The following is a 24145-nucleotide window of genomic DNA, read 5'->3' as shown; positions in this document are numbered from 1 at the left end:
CTTTTGGTCATTGTGTATCTTCTTTGGAGAAATGTCTACTTAAGTCTTCTGCTCATTTTTTGACTGGGTTGTTTGTTTTTATATTAAGCCACGTGAACTGTTTGTAAATTTCAGAGACTAATCCCTTGCGGGTCACAGCATTTGCAAATATTTTCTCCCATTCTGTGGACCTTTTGGTTTGTTTATGGTTTCTTTTGCTGTATAAAACCTTTTGAGTTTAATTAGGCCTCATTTGTTTATTTTTTGGTTTTATTTCCATTACTATGGGAGATGAATCAAAAGACTTTGCTGTGATTTATGTCAGAGAGTTTTCTGCCTACGTTTTCCTTTAGCAGTTTTATAGTATCCAGTCTTACTTTTAGGTATTCAATTCATTTTGAGTTTGTTTTTATACATTATTTTATATATATTTAGAGAATGCTTAAATTTCATTCTTTCACATATAGCTGCCTAGTTTTCTGAGTACAACTTATTGAAGAGAATGTCCTTTCTCCATTGTATATTCTTGCCTCCTTTGTGGTATGTTAACTGACTGTAAGTGTGTGGGATTATTTCTGGGCATTCTATCCCATTTGATAGAATCGATATGATTCCATGTCTGTTTTGTGACACCATCATTGTTTTGATTAGTGTAGCTTTATAGTACAGTCTGAAGTCAGGGAGCATGATTCCTCCAGCTCCATTCACCTGTTTTTCTTGAGATTGCTTTGACTATTTGAGACCTTTTGTGTTTCCATACAAATTTTTAATTTTTTCCATTCTAGTTATGTGAAAAATGCTATTGGTAATTTGATAGGAATTGCATTGAATGTGCAGAGTACCTTAGGTAATATGGTCTTTTTTAACAACATGGACTATTCTAATCCAAGATCCATGTATATCTTTTCATCTTTTTGTGTCATATTCAACATATTTTATCAGTGTCTTATAGTTTTTGGGTTTTGCCTCCCTCAGTTCAGTCGCTCAGTTGTGTCCAACTCTTTGCGACCCCATGAACTGCAGCAGGCCAGGCCTCCCTGTCCATCACCAACTCTTGGAGTTTACCCAAACTCATGTCCATTCAGTCGGCGATGCCATCCAACCCTCTCATCCTCTGTTGTCTCCTTCTCCTCCTGCTCTCAATCCTTCCCAGCATCAGGGTCTTTTCAAATGAGTCAGCTCTTCGCATCAGGTGGCCAAAGTATTGCAGTTTCAGCTTCAACATCAGTCCCTCCAATGAACACCCAGGACTGATCTCCTTTAGGATGGACTGGTTGATCTCCTTGCAGTCCAAGGGACACTCAAGAGTCTTCTCCAGCACCATAGTTCAAAGGCATCAACTCTTTGGCACTCAGCTTTCTTTACAGTCAAACTTTCACATCCACATATGACTACTGGAAAAACCATAGCCTTGACTAGACAGAACTTTGTTGACAAAGTAATGTCTCTGCTCTTTAACTTGCTATCTAGGTTGGTCATAATTTTCCTTCCAAGGAGTAAACGTCTTTTAATTTCATGGCTGCAGTCACCATCTGCGGTGATTTTGGAGCCCCCCAAAATGAAGTCTGTCACTTTTTTCACTGTTTCCCCATCTATTTGCCATGAAGTGAGGGGGCCAGATGCCTTGATCTTAGTTTTCTGAATGTTGAGTTTTAAGCCACCCTTTTCACTCTCCTCTTTTGCTTTCATCAAGAGGCTCTTTAGTTCTTCTTCACTTTCTGCCATAAGAGTGGTGTCATCTGCATATCTGAGGTCATTGATATTTCTCCCAGCAATCTTGATTCCAGCTTGTGCTTCATCTAGCCCAGCATTTCTCATGATGTACTCTGGATATAAGTTAAATAAGCAGGGTGACAATATACAGCCTTGACGTACTCCTTTTCCTATTTGGAACCAGTCTGTTGTTCTATGTCCAACTCTGACTGTTGCTTACTGACCTGCATACAGGTTTCTCAGGAGGCAGGTCAGGTGGTCTGGTATTCCCATCTTTTTCAGAATTTTCCACGGTTTACTGTGATCCACACAGTCAAAGGCTTTGACATAGTCAATAAAGCAGAAATACGTGTCTTTCTGCAACTCTCTTGCTTTTTCAATGATCCAGCTGATGCTGGAAATTTGATCTCTGGTTCCTCTGCCTTTTCTAAAACCAGCTTGAATATCTGGAAGTTCACAGTTCACATATTGCTGAAGCCTGACTTGGAGAATTTTGAGCATTACTTTACTAGCATGTGAGATAAGTGCAATTCTGCAGTGGTTTGAGCATTCTTTGGCATTGCAATGAAAACTGACCTTTTCCAGTCCTGTGGCTACTGCTGAATTTTCCAAACTTGCTGGCATTATGAGTGCAGCACTTTCACAGCATCATCTTTTAGGATTTGAAATAGCTCAACTGGAATTCCATCACCTCCTCTAGCTTTGTTCATAGTGATGCTTCCTAAAGCCCACTTGGCTCGCATTCCAGGACATCTGGCTGTAGGTGAGTGATCACACCATCATGATTATCTGAGTCATGAAGATATTTTTGTATAGTTCTTCTGTGTATTCTTGCCACCTCTTAATATTTTCTGCTTCTATTAGGTCCATACCATTTCTGTCCTTTATTGAGCCCATCTTTGCATGAAATGGTCCCTTGGTATCTCTAATTTTCTTGAAGATATCTCTAGTCTTTCCCATTCTGTTGTTTTCCTCTATTTCTTTGCATTGATCACTGAGGAAGGCTTTCTTATCTCTCCTTGCTATTCTTTGGAGCTCTGCATTCAAATGGGTATATCATTCCTTTTTTCCTTTGCTTTTTGCTTCTCTTCTTTTCACATCTATTTGTAAGGCCTCCTGAGACAGCCATTTTGCCTTTTTGCATTTCTTTTTCTTGGGGATGGTCTTGATTCCTGTTGCCTCCCTAAATAGGCTTATTTCTAGGTATTTGCTTACTTTTAATGGTAGGTAAATGTATTGTTTCCTTAATTTCTCTTGTTAATATTTCATTGTTCATATATAGAAATGCAACAGATTTCTGTATATTAATTTTGTGTCCTTTATAGCAGTCATTTATAAAACTGTTACTGTTTGCAGACAACATAATACTATATATAGAAAATCCTAAATGTCATCAAAAAACTACTGGAGCATGGTAATAATATGATAATATCAAATGAAATGAAATGTTAAAATCTTTGGATGAACAAATTGCATCTGAATGAAAATCATTTGTGTTGCATGAGAAGCCCCACGTCACTGTCCAAACTAAGTCTGTGTTTAGTTCACAGTTGAAACAGAAAGTTACTCTTCCTTCCAATGGAGGTTTAAGTACTCTTTCAAATACCTTGGACAGCATAATACTAATCACTGAAGAGAAGACAATTATTAGGTCAGGGGTAAAAATCAGTTCCTAAGTGTATTTAAAAGAAAGATGCTAATACGTTTATTGTGTAGCCATTTGTGATAACAAGTAAAACAGGCCATTACTGTTTTTACATAGAGTCCTGGAGGCATGTCATACTTCTGTAACATCTGTGAACTTTGAGCATTTGCTGTAACAAAAATCAAATGTGTTAACTACAGAGGAATAACTCTATCATGATGTCCTTGTTACCTTGCACATATGACTTCCCTGGTGGCTCAGACGGTAAAGCATCTGTCTACAATGCGGGAGACCTGGGATCAATCCCTGGGTCAGGAAGATTCCCTGGAGAAGGAAATGGCAACCCACTCCAGTACTCTTGCCTAGAAAATCCCATGGATGGAGGAGCTCGGTGCAGGCTACTGTCCAAGGGGTTGCAAAGAGTCAGGCACAACTGAGCGGCTTCACTTTCACTTGAATCACAGCTTAGATCTGAGTCTTGGCAGGATGCTTTATGATTCTCTTAGAATACAAGAGGATGCGATGACTCAGGATCTGCTATGAGGCCATTTCCTACTCATCGTTGTCCCCCTGGGAGGCAGTCTACAAAGCAGTTTCTCTTGGTCTCTGGGTTTTGATGAAGTTTGAGGCTTTCTACCCCATCCTCCTCAGTATACTGTCAGAATATAAACCCACATAGATAGTCTGTCTTTGGTTCCTCAGCAGTGGTGGTCCAACAGATCTTATTGCTATCTCCAGCTCCTTTGGTTTCATTATTGTCCTTCTTAGTGTGTGGAACATGAATCACTGGGAACTGGCACCTTTGGCCTAATCTTCTTTTCATTGCCTATGTTAGTAATAAATAGTCTAAATCTACAAGTGACTCATTGTATCTTTATGAATTGGATCAATCAAGCCTTGGGCTTGGCCTTGCCAATCTTGTCTGTTAGCTAAACGGTAACAGCATCTCAAAATTGAGTATGTGGCATTTAAAGAGAGAACTTAAGATGTCACCAAGCATATGAAAAGTCCAGGTGAACTGACACAATGAGAAGATATTTGGGAGGGAGATCCTGTAGTAGTCATGTAATCTCTTCTAGCTGATTATAACCATCACTTTTTAAAAAAATTATTTTTTTATTTTAATTGGAGGCTAATTACTTTGCAATATTGTGGTGGTTTTTTGCCATACATTGACATGAATCAACCACAGGTGTACATGTGTCCCCCTATCCCAAAGCCCCTTGCCACCTCCCACCTCCCTCGCCATTCCATCCCTCTGGATTGTCCCAGTGCACCAGTTTTGAGTGCTCTATTTCATGCATCGAACTTTGACTGGTCATCCAAATTCACATATGGTAATATACATGTTTCAATGTGATTCTCTCAAATCATTCCACCCTCGCCTTCTCTCACAGTCTAAAAGTCTGTTCTTTACATCTGTGTCTCTTTTGCTGTCTTGCATATAGTGTCGTCATTACCATCTTTATAAATTCCATATACATGCATTAATACACTGCATTGGTATTTTTCTTTCTGACTTACTTCACTCTGTATAATAGGCTCCAGTTTCATGCACCTCATTAGAACTGACTCACATGTGTTCTTTTAAATAGCTGAGTAATACTCCATTGTGTATATGTACCACAACTTTCTTATCCATTCATCTGCCAATGGACATCTAGGTTGCTTCCTTGTCCTAGCTATTGTAAACAGTGCAGTGATGAACATTGGGGTACACGTGTCTCTTTCAATTCTAATGCGTATGCCCAGCAGTGGAATTGCTGGGTCATATGGCAGTTCTATTTCCAATTTTTTAAGGAATCTCCACACTATTCTCCATAATGGCTGAACTAGTTTGCATTCCCACCAACAGTGTAAGAGGGTTCCCTTTTCTCCACACCCTCTCCAGAACTTATTGTTTGTGGACTTTTTGATTGCAGCCATTTTGACTGGTGGGACATGGTACCTCATTGTGGTTTTGATTTGCAGGTCTCTGATAATGAGTGATGTTGAGCATCTTTTTATGTGTTTGTTCAGTTCAGTTCAGTTGCTCACTCATGCTTGACTCTTTGCAACCCCATGGACTGCAGCATGCCAGATTTCCCTGCCCATCACCAGTTCCTGGAGCTTGCTCAAATTCATGTCCATCGAGTCAGTGATACCATCCAACCATCTCATCCTCTGTCATCCCCTTCTCCTCCTTCTTTCAATCTTTCCCAGCATCAGGGTCTTTTCCTGAGTCACTTCTTTGCATGAGGTGGCCAGAGTATTGGAGTTTCAACTTCAGCATCAGTCCTTCCAATGAACATTCAGGACTGATTTCCTTTAGGATGGACTGGTTGGATCTCCTTATAGTCCAAGGGACTCTCAAGAATCTTCTCCAACACCACAGTTCAAAAGCATCAACTCTTATACATTCAGCTTTCTTTATAGTTCAACTCTCACATCCATGCATGACTACTGGAAAAACCGTAGCTTTGACTAGACAGACCTTTGTTGGCAAAGTAATGTTGCTGCTTTTTAATATGCTGTCTAGTTTGGTCATAACTTTTCTTCCAAGGTGCAAGTGTTTTTTAATTTCATGGTTGCAGTCACCAAATGCACTGATTTTGGAGCCCAAAACAATAAACTCTCTCACTGTATCTATTGTTCCCCCATCTATTTGCAATGAAGTGATGAGACCAGATGCCATGATCTTAGTTTTCTGAATGTTGAGTTTTAAGCCAAATTTTTTCAGTCTCTTTTTTCACTTTCATTAAGAGGCTCTTTAGTTATATTTGTTAGCCATCCGTATGTCTTCTTTGGAGAAATGTTTGTTTAGTTCTTTGGCCCATTTTTTTGGGGGTCATTAATTTTTCTGGCATTGAGCTGCATGAACTGCTTGTATATTTTTGAGATTAATTCTTTGTCAGTTGTTTCTTTTGCTATTATTCTCTCCCATTCTGATGGCTGTCTTTTCACCTTGCTTATAGTTTCCTTCGTTGTGCAAAAGCTTTTAAGTTTAATTAGGTCATATTTGTTTACTTTTGCTTTTATTTCCATTTCTCTGGGAAGTGGGTCATAGAGGATCTTGATGTGATTTATGTCCGAGAGTGTTCTGCCTATGTTTTCCTCTAGGATTTTTATACTGTCTGGTCTTACATTTAGATTTTTAATTCATTTGAGTTTAGTTTTGTGTATGGTGTTAGAAAGTGTTCTGGTTTCATTCTTTTACAGGTGGTTGACCAGTTTTTCCAGAACCACTTGTTAAAGAGATTGTCTTTTCCCCATTGTATTTTTTTTGCCTCCTTTGTCAAAGATAAGGTGTCCATAGGTACATGCGTTCATCTCTGGGCTTTCTGTGTTGCTCCATTAATCTATATTTCTGTCTTTGTACCAGTATCATACTGTCTTGATGACAGTAGCTTTGTAGTATAGTCTGAAGTCAGGCAGATTGATTCCTCCAGTTCCATTCTTCTTTCTCAAGATTGCTTTGGCTATTTGAGGTTTTTTGTGTTTCCATACAAACTGTGAAATTATTTGTTCTAGTTCTGTGAAAAATACCATTGGTAGCTTGATAGGGATTGCACTGAATCTATAGATTGCTTTAGGTAGTAAACTCATTTTCCCTATATTGATTCTTCTGACCCATGAACATGGTATATTTCTTCAACTGTTTGTGTCATCTTTGATTTCTTTCATCAATGTTTTATACTTTTCTATATATAGGTCTTTTGTTTCTTTAGGTAAATTTATTCCTAAGTATTTTATTCTTTTCATTGCAATGGTGAATAGGATTGTTTCCTTAATTTCTCTTTCTGTTTTTTCATTGTTAGTGTATAGGAATGCAAGGGATTTATGTGTATTAATTTTATATCCTGAAACTTTACTATATTCATTGATTAGCTCTCATCACTTTTAAATGATGGATAAATAGAAACAAAAAAAGAGGGAAAATAAAATTGTTATAGAACAATCAGAGTACATAGTATTCAATAAAGTTAAGCTAGCATGCAAAAACAGTTGTTATGTGAAACTTATGTTTCAGTTATTTATATAAATATTCTTCTATATCATTAACTATGGCTACAATAATTACACGTTAAAAAAAATAAATCTCAGCACACAATAATGTTTTTTAGTTCACTAGTTGTGGGTTGTTATTGTTCACAAGTTGTGAGTTGGCTAGGGTGTGCTCTAGTCCAGGCTTCACTGAGTGCCTCTGCTGGTGTCAACTGGCTCATTCACTGGAAAAGGTGAGAGTTGACTGATCTGTGGTCAACCTGGCTTGGCTGGTTCTGCTCCGTGTATTTGTCATCCTCCTCCCAGGACCAGAGTACTGACATGGCATGTTCTTCCCATGACAGTGGAAAGGAGACACAATTACAAAGGTTTTCCATGCCTCTGTTTGCATTATATCTGCTAATATATGGTCATAGCAAGTCACTTGCTAAACCCAGATAAGGGACAGGAGAAGGGAGTCTTCCCACAGTGGGAGGGACTGTAAAGTTGCCTGGTTCAGGGTATGGATGTCTTATTCTACTACTGGAGAGAGAGTGAGGAGCTGGAACAGAAATCCGTTTGGCCACATTCTCTCCAGTTCAAATTTCTCTATCTGAATATGTGCTTCCATGGAGTGCTGTCATGTAGAATCAATTTTCTATATCTAAATAAAAAATCTTTACAGTGAATATGTATTCATGTATTAACAAAAAAATAAATTGCTTGTGAATCTGAAAAGAGAATTAAAAATTAACTTATCCTATTTCAGCTTTTATTCCAACAGGACCGTGTTTTTGCATTTCTGTCATTTAAATGTATTTTGGCTATTATCTCCCCCACATTATTAAGTTAAAAGATGTCTTCAAAAATGAGTTAAAAGGTTTTAATGGAAATAATTGAATTAAGAGCCCTAGAAAAGCTCATGTGCTAGTATAAAAAGTTACACTTAAAACTTAAGTTAAAATTAAAAGTTGTAAACTGTAGAGGAAAATATTGAAAGTTGAAACTTCGATCTACATATGAATAAGACAATTAACAAAAATGTTGGAAATATATTTGATTCTAGAAAGTTTTCCCAGAGTACAATATAATCTTTTTGCAATATCTAGGGAACATTGTGTGCTGTGTATTAATGACTACAATTAGCATAGAATAGCTTTGAGCCTCATGTACAGAGAACAGAATATGTTGAACAGACTAAAAAATCTGAGGAAGAAGAAAATGGAGGAGGGATTTGACTTAGTGAAGGAGTTGGGTTTCAAAGGAAAAACTGGATAAGTCAAATGATTTAAGAATTGTTATAAATGCGCATTTCATGAAGAAGCCTGTAGCTTACTTGTGTCTGTATAGAATGATGATGACCTCACCTTTTTCTTATCTCCAATAATGTTTCCCCATGTTCCCTATACTTCAGACCACCCTACTTCCTAAGTTCATGTATATCCTGAACTCGTCTCTTTTGGGGAGGCCGATTTGAGACTTGTTCTTCATTAACTCACTTAGCTGCCTCGTGAAAAACCCTTTCTCTGCTGCAAACCTCAGCATCTCAGCGTTTGACTTACTGAGTGTCTGGCAAACAACAGTGAAAGTGTTACCACTTTCTCATAGTGGTAACAGAGAGAAACATAGCCTCTTCGTGACCAGACTCAGGAGTTCCCTCACCTGCCATTAGCAGCACAAGGTCACTTTTTCCCCACTTGCTAATGCTTTCAAATCTTCCAACAACCTAATACAGGGCATTTCTAAATATTTAAGTTCAGTTCAATTACTCGGTCATGTCCAACTCTTTGCAACCCCGGGGACCGCAGCATGCCAGGCCTCCCTGTCCATAACCAACTCCCAGAGTTTACTCAAACTCACGTCCATGGAGTCAGTGATGTCATCCAACCATCTCATCCTCTGTCATCGCCTTCTCCTCCTGCCCTCAATCGTTCCCAGCATCAGGGTCTTCTCAAATGAGTCAGCTCTTCACAATAGGTGGCCAAAGTATTGGAGTTTCAGCTTCAACATCAGTCCTTCCAATGAACATTCAGGACTGATTTCCTTTAGGATGGACTAGTTGAATCTCCTTCCAGTCCAAGGGCCTCTCAAGAGTCTTCTCCAACACCACAGTTTAAAAGCATCAACTCTTATACATTCAGCTTTCTTTATAGTCCAACTCACACATCCATACATGACCACTGGGAAAACCATAGCCTTGACTAGACGGATATTTGTTGGCAAAGTAATGTCTCTGCTTTTTAATATGCTGTCTAGGTTGGTCATAACTTTTCTTCCAAGGAGTACATGTCTTTTAATTTCATGGCTACAATCACCATCTGCAGTGATTTTGGAGCCCCCCAAAATAAAGTCAGCCACTGTTTCCTCTGTTTACCCATCTAATTGCCATGAAGTGATGGGACTGGATGCCGTGATCTTAGTTTTCTGAATATTGAGCTTTAAGCCACCTTTTTCATTCTCCTCTTTCACTTTCATCAAGAGGCTCTTTCATTCTTCATTTTCTGCCACAAAAGTGGTATCATCTGCATATCTGAGGTTATTGATATTTCTCCCAGCAATCTTGATTCCAGCTTGTGCTTCATCCAGCCCAGCATTTCTCATGATGTACTCTGCATATAAGTTAAATAAGCAGGGTGGCAATATACAGCCTTGATGTACTCCTTTTCCTATTTGGAACCAGTCTGTTGTTCCATGTCCAGTTCTGTTGCTTCCTGACCTGCATACAGATTTCTAAAGACAGAGTAAATTCACTGGTACTTTTCAAGATATATTCTTTAAAAATTCCTTAATAATTACCAAGAATCTACTCAGGATGTAAAATTGAAGCTTCTTACCTAAGTTCAAAAATTTGGAATTTGTATGGTTTTTTCTTGAGGCTTGTTTTGTTTCAGTGATCTCATTCTCAGAAAGAAGAGTTATCAGTATCCTTTAAGCTTTCAGTCGGTTCCAATGGAATCTCAGCAGCAAGTAGCACTAATAACTGTTTCCAGAAATAAATAAGCAGTTTTTTTCCTTTCACTCTCTCTCTGGCTATGAAAAGAAGTAAACTGGGAAAAAACACTACAAATGAAAATTGCAAGCATATTAAAATGTTCACATTCCCCAAGATAATTGCATTCAGAGTATTATAATTTCAGAGTATTGATCATTTACCTATGAGGATTTCTATTTATAGTCTATTAACTTGCTGCTGAGAATATTGCTTGCTCTATCAGCAATCATTTCATTCCTAGTAAATCCCTAATAAAATCACTATTTATAATTGAAAACGTTATCTAAACGCACTCAAGACTCAAGTTTATATAATGGAGGAAGTTTTTTAATGTGATAAATTTAGATTTAATGTTTACCTCCAATAGGTAAAAGATAGTTCTGACATCATTTTTTTTTCTTTAAAGACTACTTTTGAAGGACAAACCCAGTAAGTCCCGTTCCTATTTCAAAAATAAGTTGCTCCCCAGACTACATGGAAGCCTGTTAGAAATATGTATTTGTTTTGTATATGTGTGTGTGAAAAGCTACTTAGAGTTCATCTCTCAAACCTTTGTGAAAGATAGGTTCTCTTTGAAGAGAGGTTACTTTAAATGTGGCATTTGGAATATTCCATTAGTTCCTGTGATATAGGGCAATGAGGTGTGCTGCATTGTTGGTTTGACTGAAGAAAGCTGTGCAAAATCTTACAAAGGGCAGAAGGCCATACTTGGGTTCTTACATGTATTGGATTTATTTAACTCTTTTCTTTAGTACCACAGTGGGGAGGAACCTGTACTCAAAGATGAGTTACTAATATAGACTATCACCTCCTTTCCTACCACTGGAATCTAGTGAAAACCAACTGAACTGTAATTTGATTCTTCACATTTTTTCACAGTGCATGGCATTTCTTTTGCACTTCTTTGCATATTTTCATTTTATTAAGCTTACATTCATAAATTCTTTACTGGAGATTATACTAATGCAACAAAAATGTAAATGAAAAGACATATCCCAGATGTATTGAAGTTACCTATATTTGGGACGAGAGCTTCTGTTCGCCTCTACACCTGGAGTGGCACAGCGCTACCTGAACACACTTAATTGGCATTCAGCGAGTGTCAGTGGAATAGAAAATGAGCCATTATGATTATTCATTTTTTAAGCATAATGATGTAAGAAAGAAAATAGGATTTGCAGTCAGAACATCTAAGTTTGACTGCCAGCTCTGATATTTACCAGCTTGTATTGTCAGAAAAGTTACTTAACCTCACCAAATCTCAATTTTTCTTGATTAAAAACAATTTTCTAACAGAATTATTGGTAGAATCAAAAAAAGGCAAAAAATATGAAAGTTTTCTCAAACGTGATATCCAAATATTTTCAAAGGTAGGTAGAGATAAATAAAACATTAAAAACAATTTTAACCCACCAATATGATGAAAAAATTCTAATTAGTGTTACTATACCAATGGTTTTTGCCTTCTATTGTACCACAAAATAAACATTACTTCAAGTGACAGTAACTTGAATTAAATAACTGAGTAATATTGGCACCACAGAGTGCACTGTAATTAAATAACATAAAAATATTCACAGATTAATCATTTGTCCTCTCATTGCAATTAGTTTATTCATTTTGCCTTTTCTTTATTGGTGATTTTTCTATGTAATTTCTTTCATTCTTAGGACATTAGTGTATAATGAGAAAAAAGATTTCCATTCATTAGAGAATATGTACTGAGTTTTGATGAAATCATGTTTGATTATGTTTAATTTTAGTTTAATTTTCATCTTACACATTTCACCTATAGGGACAATAGAATAATCTTAGGGAAAATAGAAAATGTTAATGCAATAATTTGGAAAGATTCAAGGTTTAATAGCAGTGAGGAAATGAATACCAGATAAAAAATGGATTTCTGTGTAGTACTAGGGTCTTGTAGCTGCAAGGACATATAATAACAATGAAATACATATTGCATATAATAGCAACATATTTCTGAAATACATTGTCAGAAATAATGTTACTGTAGTAGTTAATGGAGAAGGCAATGGCAACCCATTCCAGTACTCTTGCCTGGAAAATCCCATGGACGGAGGGGCCTGATGGGCTGCAGTCCATGAGGTCGCTGAGAGTCGGGCATGACAGAGCAACTTCACTTTCACTTTTCACTTTCATTTTTCACTTTCATGCACTGGAGAAGGAAATGGCAACCCACTCCAGTGTTCTTGCCTGGAGAATCCCAGGGATGGGGGAACCTGGTGGGCTGCCATCTATGGGGTCGCACAGAGTCGGACATGACTGAAGCGACTTAGCAGCAGCAGCAGCAGTAGTTAATTAGGTTTGAACTAGCCAAAGCCACTGCATATAATGAAGAATCACTGTCTTCCTGAGTCTCTTTGACTAAGTAAATATTGTTTGTGAATTAAACCAGGAATGGAGCAAATTATGGCATTTCAGAAATCTCAAACAGCCTTTACATGTTGATCACATCTGAAGGCCATTTTATTTATTTATTTTTTTTTCTGAAGGCCATTTTAAAATACTGTTTATAAAATATTTCATTCCCACTATAGAACTTATCAAGAAGTAACACCTATAATTATAATCATCTTTGCATTTATTATGCCTTAATATTTTCTTCAAAAAATTGTAGCTTCAGGTTGCATGTGGCTGGTCTACTGTTGTTAGTCTGCAATACTCCTGAATCTCTGCATTCAATCACAAAGTCCTGCTGGTTCCACCTCGAGTATCTTTTTAATTTGTCCATTTAACTAGGCTCTTTGCTTTTTGTCTTATCACCTTCCACTGCTCAGTGCATCCTCCAAAGTGAAGCCAGAGTAAAATAATCTTTCTACCACCCAATTCTGAGTACTATACACCTCTTTGAAGTCTCCTGGCAGTTCGCTGACTTCACGACTTAGTCCAGACTTCTCAGAAGCTGTGTAACCATCCCCCTCCACACAACTCAGGTCTTGGATCTCCCAATTTAGTGTCACATAATCCCAAGTCCCACTCCATACCAACACATATATTCTATTTTAGTAATTCTTTATGCTTCCCTAGATCACTGAACTTCTACACATACTTTTTCCATTGTTTAAAAAGCTCTTCCTCTGTTTCATCTTGCCATCTGATCTCAGGTTAGGTGTCACATGCTCCAGGAACACTGCAATCTAGAATCAGTTTCCTGCCTATTTGGCCTCTTCTCACCCTCACTTATTTATAACCATGCCCTCATAGACACTGAGTAAACGAACAGTGAATGAAGTGAATATTTTAGACAAAATTAAGTATCATGTAGAGCCAATCAAACTGTGGCTCTCATGACCTTTTAAACTAGAACATTCATGAACTATTTGCTAAACTCACTATTTTTGTGGATTAACTAGTGATAAAATAGTAAAGTATGTACTGAAAAATTTTCAAGGTAAAAGAGAAGATTTTTAAAGGGAGTATTGGACCACAAAATTTGTTAAATATATAAAAGAATCCAAGTATACTACTTAGCAAGTGTGATTTTGGTCCAGCGACCTTAGTCTCTTTTAACCCCAGTATTCTCAAAGACATCCTTTGTGGATCACAGTTTTGCTGTGGCAAAGGGGCTTGTGTAACTTAATGAAGCTATAAGCCATGCCATGCGGGGCTACCCAAGACGGACAGGTCATGGAGAAGAGTTCTGACGAAACGTGGTCCATGGGAGGAGGGAGTGCAAACCACTCTGGTATTCTTGCTGTGAGAACCCCATAAATAGTATGAAAAGGCACACACACAAAAAAAAGAATTGTTTATGACATTAAATAACTACAGCCAACATGTTAACAGAATTTTGTTAACAAATGGGCATTGAGGAAATAAAATAATACACATGGCTCAATGGGAAGCTAAAAAGTGTGGCATCTAAGTTAGTGTTAATCTAAGTGAAGAGGAAATAAGTTGGAAAAAGCCTGAACCATAGAAGCCAAGAAAATAAAGGGTCAAATTCTAATTCTACTAATTATTAATTGAATAACTTCAGAGGACAAAAATTCTTTGAGTCTCTGTTCTCTCATCAGTAAAATGAGAATGACATTCCATGCAAAATTTGAAAAATACACCTTCCAAATCTAAAGCACCTACTACATTATCTAGCACAAAGTGGAAATGCAGTGTTAGTTATATAGTTAATAGTATGAAATATAATGGAATTAATGTAATCGCTGTGAAGTATAGTCAATAAATAAGACCTCATGTAAGAAATTATTTTGATCTGGGCTTTGAAGATGGACGAACACTGAGATCAAAAAACACTGTGGATGTCGACTGCAGCCATGAAATCAGAAAACATTTGCTTCTTAGCAGAAGAACTATGACAAACCTAGACAGTGTGTTGAAAAGCAGAGACATTACTCTGCCAACAAAGTTCCATATAGTCAATGCTATGGTCTTCCCAGTGGCCATGTAGGGTTGTGAGAGCTGACCGTAAAGAAAGTGGAGCACCAAAGAATCGATGCCTTTGAGCTGTGGTGCTGGAGAAGACTCCTGAAAGGCTCTTGGACAGCAAGGAGATCAAACCAGTCAATCTTAAAGGAACTCAATCCTGAGTACTCATTGGAAGGACTGATGCTGAAACTCCAGTATTTTGGTTATCTGGTGTGAACAGCTGACTCACTGGAAAAGTCCCTGATACTAGGAAAGATTGAGTGCAGAAAGAAAAGAGGGGATCAGAGGATGAAATGGCTGGATGGCATCACAGGTGCAATGGACATGAACTTGAGCAAACTTCAGGAGACGGTGAGGGACAGGAAGGCCTGGTGTGCTGCAGTCCATGGGGTCGCAAAGAGTGGGACACGACCGGGTGACTGAACAACAACAAAACACTGAGGAAGTGATGGAGACAGGATGGGGGCAGGTTGCATTTATAATTGAATCACATCTTTACTATGCCACATTTATTACAAATTAACCTGTGTCATTGTTACCTGTGTTAAATTTTCTCTTTACTACATTCCAAATTTCTCAGAGAAAGAAAACATATTTTGCCCAACTCTGCTAAGTTCTTGGCAACTAACTTAGAGTACATTCAAAGTAATTTACTGCTGTTATTAATTTAAATAGCTGTGTGGGTGACTCTTACGAATAGAGTCTGATTGATCACTGAGGCAGGGTTAAACAGTTTGAATGAAGTTCTATTATGGACAATCTTCAACACCAGGAAAAAATATATATACTCAGTTTTACTAAAAGTCCTGAGTAACTGATGAGTTAGACAATAGAACTATCCAGGTTTCCTAAATTAATGTAAAAAAAAAAAATCACATAGAAGAAGTATGCATGTATTGATAGTAATATTTTTAATGAAAAATCATGAAAGAAAGTATTGATATATACTGTTTATTAAAATTTGCCCTAAAGTAAATATAATCAAAACCACATGACACAGACAAATAGGTGGAAGATGGCTAAAGCCCAGGCACAGATCCAAAAGGGGGTTGCTTTAGCCACATTTTGAAAGACTCTGAAGGTCAGAAACTGAAGGAAATCTTTTCAGCCGGTGGAATATTGGCTGATATAACCTCATTGTCCACTTTGCTTGCAAAGATAGATGGCCTGAGGGAAGGAGCAGTACCAATTGTTATTGGGCTATGGCTAATGATTAGAGACTTGTAAGAAAGAAGATTAAAGACTTGTGGCCAAGAACATTAAGGAAGAAATACTCAACAAAAACATTTCCACAGTGAAGCCAACCATTAATAATCTGATGTACATATTCCCCTACTCTGAAGGTAGGTTAACCTCCTTCTGAGCAAACTGGAGCTTGCTCAGTGGGCGCATGAGGTGGGCAGCCATCGTGACATGAACAAGAATACACATGGGCAAAGCACCACAGGGTTGTCTTCCTGAAGACTGATCTGTATTCCACCGCTGTCACCCAGTTTCTTAGAAATGATGACTAACTCTAGGACCCCAGCATGCTATCATGCCCTAATAAAATCAGCCAGCTAGAAGGTGACAGATTGACTACACTGGATCTCTTCCATCATGAAGGAGGGAGTGAAAAAGCCTTTTTGAAAAAGGCACTTATTATGTTTTTGAATATCCTTTTCTTCCTCATCATACTTCTCTCAGAATCACCATCTGTGGACTTACTAATATATCGACATTTTGTCCCACACAACACTACTTCTAATCATCAGACTAATGGCAAAGACATAGGCAAAGGGCTAGTGTCCATGGGATTTGTTGGTCTTATCATCTGTAAAATGGTAGGAAGGCCTAGTGAAGATATGATTATGTCCTCAGCTAGAGGACATGATATCAAGATATTACTACCCAATAACTCTTAGTAATTACTCGCTCTATACTTCTAACAGAATTATATTCTTGTTAGAGGTCCCTTAGATAGGAGATTTCTTCAGGCCTAACTCCAACACTGAAACTGTATATACTTCTCAGTATAGAGCAAACCCTAAGAATGGTGGGAAAAAATGGAATAGCATCTCCTGAGTACCTAGTATGCATTAGGCATAGTGCTAAGTCTATTTTGAAGGTGAGGAGATAGGCTGATGAAAGTTTAAGTCACAAATATGATGTATACTTGAGTGTAGATAGGAACCTAGGTGTGTTTTATTCACAATTTTCTAGTGTGCAATGTTAGGAGAAGGCTAAATAATATCCTTGCTGCTGCTACTAAGTCGCTTCAGTTGTGTCCAACTCTATGTGACCCCATAGACGGCAGCCCACCAGGCTCCCCCATTCCTGGGATTCTCCAGGCAAGAACACTGGAGTGGGTTGCCATTTCCTTCTCCAATGAATGAAAGTGAAAAGTGAAAGTGAAGTCGCTCAGTAGTGTCCGACTCTTAGCAACCCCATGGACTGCAGCCCATCAGGCTCTTCCATACGTGGGATTTTCCAGGCAAGAGTACTGGAGTGGGGTGCCATTGCCTTCTCCAATAATATCCTTACTAAAGAAATTTATATAAATTTGAAAAATACTGAAAAACAGTATATTTTTCATCTACTTCAAACAGTGTGTAGGGTCTCTCAGAGTTGAGAAATTTAAGGTGTTAATAAACACCTTTAATGAATGTATTCAGTTCAGTTCTGTCAGTCATGTCAGACTATTTGCGACCCCATGTACTGCAGCAGACCAGACCTCCCTGTCCATCACCAACTCCCGACCATTACCCAAACTCATGACCATTGAGTCAGTGATGCCATCCAACCATCTCATCCTCTGTTGTCCCCTTCTCCTGCCTTCAATCTTTCCCAGCATCATGGTCTTTTCAAACGAGTTACCTCTTCACATCAGGTAGCCAAAGTATCGGAGTTTCAGCTTTAGCATCAGTCCTTCCAATGAACACCCAGGACTGATCTCCTCTAGGATGGATTGGTTGGATCTCCTTGCAGTCCAAGGGACTCTCAAGAATCTTCTCCAACACCAGAGTTCAAAAGCATCAATTCTTCAGTGCTCAGCTTTCTTTATAGTCCAACTCTCACATCCATATATGACTACTGGAAAAACCATAGCCTTGACTAGATGAAACTTTGTTGGCAAAGTAATGTCTCTGCTTTTTAATATGCTGTCTAGGTTGGTCATAACTTTCCTTCCAAGGAGCAAGCATCTTTTAATTTCATGGCTGCAATCACCATCTGTAGTGATTTTGGAGCCCCCCAAAATAAAGTCAGCCACTGTGTTCACTGTTTCCCCATCTATTTGCCATGAAGTGATGGGACGGAATGCCATGATCTTCGTTTTCTGAATGTTGAGCTTTGAGCCAACTTTTTCACTCTCCTCTTTTGCTTTCATCAAGAGGCTCTTTAGTTCTTCATTTTCTGCCATAAGGTGGTGTCATCTACATATCTGAGGTTATTGATATTTCTCCCAGCAATCTTGATTCTGCCTTGTGCTTCATCTAGCCCAGCATTTCTCATGATGTACTCTGCATGTAAGTTAAATAAGCAGGGTGACAATATACAGCCTTGATGTACTCCTTTTCCTATTTGGAACCAGTCTGTTGTTCCATGTCCAGTTCTAACTGTTGCTTCCTGACCTGCGTACAGGTTTCTCAGGAGGCAGGTGAGGTGGTCTGGTATTTCCATCTCTTTCAGAATTTTCCACAGTTTATTGTGATCCACACAGTCAAAGGCTTTGGCATAGTCAATAAAGCAGAAATAGATGTTTTTCTGGAATTCTCTTGCTTTTTCAATAATCCAGCGGATGTTGGCAATTTGATCTCTGGTTCCTCTGCCTTTTCTAAAACCAACTTGAATATCTGGAAGTTCACGGTTCATGTATTGCTGAAGCCTGACTTGGAGAATTTTGAGCATTACTTTACTGGTGTGTGAGATGCATGCAATTGTGTGATAGTTTGAGCATTCTTTGGCATTGCCTTTCTTAGGGTTGGAATGAAAGCTGACCTTTTCCAGTCCTGTGGCCACTGCTGAGTTTTCCAAATTTGCTGACATATTGAGTGCAGTTTCACAGCGTCATCTTTCAGGATTTGAAATAACTCAACTGGAATTCCACCACCTCTACTAGCTTTGTTCGTAGTGATGCTTCCTAAGGTCCACTTGATTTCACATTCCAGGACATCTGGCTCTAGGTGAATGATCACAGCATCGTGATTATCTGGGTTGTGAAGATATTTTTTGTATAGGTCTTCTGTGTATTTTTGCCACCTCTTCTTAATATATTCTGCTTTTATTAGGTACATACCATATCTGTCCTTACTGAGCCCATTTTGCATGAAATGTTCCCTTGGTATCTCTAATTTTTCTTGAAGAGATCTCTAGTCTTTCCCATTCTGTTGTTTTCCTGTATTTCTTTGCACTGATCCCTGAGGAAGGCTTTCTTATCTCTCCTTGCTATTCTTTGGAACTCTACATTCAAATGGGTGTATCGTTCCTTTTCTCCTTTGCTTTTCGAATGAATGTATTCAGGTAAATACAATTCTTGTTTATTTCTTTGCCTGCTTAATCCCTATTTATCTTCTCTAAATGAAAATGCCATGAGAATAAATTCATGTCTCATACATTATTATAGTCCCACCTCCTCCCTCTGTGGCACTTGACAGATACTCCATATATACCTATTATGTGAATGAATGATGAATGAGACAAAACTTGAATGATTATCAGTCAACTGTCTCCCATTCTCCCACAGATTCCACCCTTCTACAAATTGAGTTTCAAAGAGTAACTACCTAGGGGCATCTTTGATGCATAATAGGCCAATATGACTTTGGGGTACAGTTGAAGGACTTCTTGTTTTGAGAAATGACTGCTGCTGCTCCTGCTAAGTCGCTTCAGTCGTGTCAGACTCTGTGCGACCCCATAGATGGAAGCCCACCAGGCTCCCCCGTCCCTGGGATTCTCCAGGCAAGAACACTGGAGTGGGTTGCCATTTCCTTCTCCAATGCATGAAAGTGAAAAGTGAAAGTGAAGTTGCTCAGTCATGTCTGACTCTTTGCAACCCCATGGACTGAGATACTACAATATCCATTTAATTAGGAAAATGCATTTGGTATCATGAGCGAACACTGAATATTAGGAGTCTGTGATCCTGGTGCTGACTGTCCCTAATAAACCATGAGATCTCAAACAGGTAACTCAATGACCTGAGCTATGTATTTCTTTATCTTTGAAAGTAGATTTAAGGAATTGATCTCAAATGATATCTATAATCTAAAATTCAATGACTCTTAAAAATTACATTGTCAATTGTTTTGTTTTTCATATGAGTGGGATATTTTTATTCAGCCTATAATCTAACATGTTAGCACCTTATGGAATAGGGCACATCTATTTGTATCTTAGTTTTTATTTGTAGTACATAAAAGTAAAAGTATATCATAATGTAAATATAAAATTTGAAAATAGAAAACATGACATGCATTTAATTTCATTGACTACGATGATTAGCTTTTCTTTTTTCTGATTATATATATTTAGACATATATTTTTTAGTTCCTATTCAAAAATATTACTCTATAACAAAACTGCTTAAGACATTCAATTTCCCCTTAAAGATAAATTAAGTAATATTTATTGCATAGTATCAGGAAGCAAGCTCTTTTTACTGTATCTTAGGGAATCATATAGGACTTGCACTTCAACAGACAAAGAGCTTGATTACTGTTATTCATTACTAAATTGATAACATTTAAAGGTCCATGGCATTCAGTTTTTTTTTTTAATGAATTAAAAATACATAGGAGATATTTTGTTTTTACTGACTTTACAAAAATCCCTGATTAACATGCCAGATGCTACAGCTCTTGCAGCTGATGAAGGATCCCGGAGTTATTGTCCTTTCCACAGTTGTTGTCAAAGAACTGAAGCAGATTGTGCAAGGCTGCATAATCATAGGATTTTCTTCCTATTGAGGAACTAGTAATGCAAGAAAACCCACTGTCTTCATGAAAAAAGTTTAAAATGATAAAATTCTGAATAATGAAAAATTTTAAATGCAAATCAGTAGTATGGTATTCTTTGACATTCTAATTCTGAAGCCTGTATTTCAGTTTCTTCTCATTGACATGAAAATCGTATATTTTATCATCATGAAACAAAAAGATTTATAGTAGCATGGCTGAAGAGAGAGATGCTTTAGTGGGTACAGGTTGTGTGGGTGGATGATATAAATGAAAATAAGAGATAAGGAAAATTAAATTGAGAAACTTTATTTTTTAATTTAATTTTCATATCCCTTTAGGTTGCATATTCATTAAGGCTATCACAGTGAAGCAGCCCATTTATACCTAAATACAAAGAGAGTCACAGAAACCTATTTCACTGTGCCACTTGGATCAAAATGACTAAATTTGGAAGACACTGTTCATTCTCCCTTCTTCTGTGGTAGCATCATGATTTTATTTAGGGAAGCAATGTGGTTCCCTAGTTATGAATCATGATACTAAATCATGACCATATTTTTCCCTGAGTTCCCAGCCTCCCCTCAAGGTAGGATGACTTTGGGATCTAGCTCTGGTCAAGAAGACTTAAAAGGAAGTCTGCTGAAGGAATTTCTGGGAAAGTGTTTCCTTTCATGGGAAAAAAGGAATATATGGACCTAGCAGAACCCTTTTCTCTTCAGCTATTATCCCACATCACATTGGTATTCAAAAGAAAACAAGCTGGAGATTTTCCTAAGAACTACAGAGATGCTGGTCCTTATATCACCAAGTTCTGAACCAACTTCAGCCACCATCTACTGTTAGGAGTTTGTTAAAATAATAAACTAGACATTTACCACTGCAAGACAGGTTTGCTACTACTTACAGCCAAACATTAGCATATTACTTTATTTATATTACTTTCTAACATGCCAACCATTCAGATTTGCATCCTAACTCTAGTGATTCTTACTAACAAACTAGCATCTCTTGCTTGGATCAGCTAAGATTCAGTCTTATTGCCTCTAGTTTAATTCATTTACTATCAGACGATCTTTCTATAATCTAAAACTGATGTGTTCATCTCCTCTTTAAGACTCTTCAGTGGTTCCCCAGGTCTGTTAGGATACTATTTAAAAGCCTTGTCTTAACCTGAATAACTGGTTCGTAGTTGCTTCTCCAACTTCATTAATCCATTTATTAATTTTTAGTTATTTTATTTTTAAATAAGTAAAAAAGTCTAAAAAATTTTCCTATGTTAAATGTATATAGTTATTAAGGATCTAATAAATATGGAGCTAACACAAGCCTGCTGCTATGTAGTTTCTTTTTTTTAATCACAATTTCCCATTCTTTGGCTATAAGTATGTACCCTGCCCCACAACCCATGTTAGAAGCCTTAACCAGCCAGCTGTGTGACCTCTAGTCTTAACACATTATGTGTAGGTACAAAATAAATTACTGGTCTTTTGTGTCATGGAGCTCAAAATACTTTCAAAAAGAATTTAACAAACATTTCTGTATAGGAATACTGAGATATAATCTGTGGCTCTGAAAATTACAAAGCAATTGTTAAGAACCGGCCAAACTTCCATTTCCAGGTTTTTTCACTCGATTCTTCATTTCCCTATAATAAATCAATAGCTTACATGTAGCATTATTCAGTTGCTCCCTTATTTAACTAGCTATAACCATAAGTTAGTAATCTTTGTCAGTAAATATGGATGCTTTCAGAATTGACATTGTTTTTCAGTAAAAGTACAAATATGCCACCAAACATTCAGTTGAAAGGAACAATTTCAAATCTATTTTGATATTAGTCAAAACAAATCATTCCCAGAAATGCACATTGGTAATGCCTCAGCTAAAATTAAGCAGTCAGAAAATGATATACACATACAAAACCAAGTGGCAAAAATAAGGCAAACTAAAGTAATCAAAACTGACATTAAAACTTAGGTTTTCAGCAATTTAAAACTCTTTCATCAACACTCTTGTACTTCAGACAGTGTAGAATGAAGATTATTTTTATACTTGAAGATTATTTTTTCTCTCACAAATTTTGTATGTATAGAAATATTTTAAAAATAGACTCCCAAATGTAAGAAATAAGTATATATTGAATACATGTATATAAAAAATTAAAATCTATGCTGCCTTGTAGAAACATGTAGATTATCAAGCTAATATGTATTAAAAACTATGAACTCAGGACCTTCAGATTATGAGACTGACGTGCTGCCTACTGCGCTAAGGAGGCAACTCATTTTTTCATAGAAACTGTTAAAATTACTTCTACTCAGCAGTTTTTTTCATGAATAGATAATCCATCACAAAACCTACAAAAATCGTTAAGTCTTACATTGCCTTGTGCTTTGCAGTGGTAAAAGCTTTATTTGCATTTGCTTTCTCATTTTATCCTTAAATCTGTCCATACAGATATTTTCCCCCTTTTATAGTGGATTTCCCAAATATTCTAAATGAACTGGACAAAATGGCATTCATCTACTGTGGACTTAAGTCCTTAATGTTTTCACTTAACAGCCTTGTATAATTAAAATCAGTCATTGGACTCAAGCATACCTGTGCTTGAATTCTGGTTGTGAAATATTTTAGCTGCATGATGTTATCTAATTTTTCTGTGTAAAAAGGAAGTTGGCAAGATGAGTTGACATTGTTGACAAGATTATATAGGTTGTCTAGCACAAGGTCTGAAATATAGAAAGCCCTCAAGATAGCCCCCCTCCACAATCCCTCTTTCAAGTTCTCTCTCCTTCTTTTCCTTCTTTAAAGACATGTCCATGGGTTTAAGAAAAAGAAAGCTGAAAAAATAAGAATTTTCTACTTCATGGAAAACATGGCAAGTGTCTAAGTTTTCCTGAGTTTACCCTAAGAATAGATTTGAATTATTGAAAATTCATTATGCTGAACCTGTAGCCTAGTTGGGCTTCCCTGGTAGCTCAGATGGTAAAGGATCTGCCTGTAATGTGGGAGACCTGGGTTCAATCCCTGGATTAGGAAGATCCCCTGGAGAAGGGATTGGCTACTCACTCCAGTATTCTTGCCTGGAGAAACCCTGGTGGGCTAAAGTCCATGGGGTCACAAAGAGTCAGACATGACTGAACACACTTTCAAGTTTCATCAAACTGAGGGAAATATTGTGATCATCTTGATCAAGTATCACATTTGTAGGAAAATAAAACCACAAGACAAAAACAATTTACAGGTGTTTTAGTTATCTATTCAGTTCAGTCAGTTCAGTTCAGTCACTCAGTCGTGTCCGACTCTTTGCGACCCCGTGAATCACAGCACGCCAGGCCTCCCTGTCCATCACCAACTCCCGGAGTTCACCCAGACTCACGTCCATCGAGTCAGTGATGCCATACAGCCATCTCATCCTCTGTCGTCCCCTTCTCCTCCTGCCCCCAATCCCTCCCAGCATCAGAGTCTTTTCCAATGAGTCAACTCTTCGCATGAGGTGGCCGAAGTACT

Source organism: Bos indicus x Bos taurus, chromosome 5, assembly GCF_003369695.1.
Source record: "Bos indicus x Bos taurus breed Angus x Brahman F1 hybrid chromosome 5, Bos_hybrid_MaternalHap_v2.0, whole genome shotgun sequence".
NCBI classification, from domain to species: domain Eukaryota; kingdom Metazoa; phylum Chordata; class Mammalia; order Artiodactyla; family Bovidae; genus Bos; species Bos indicus x Bos taurus.
This window is presented reverse-complemented; position numbering follows the sequence as displayed.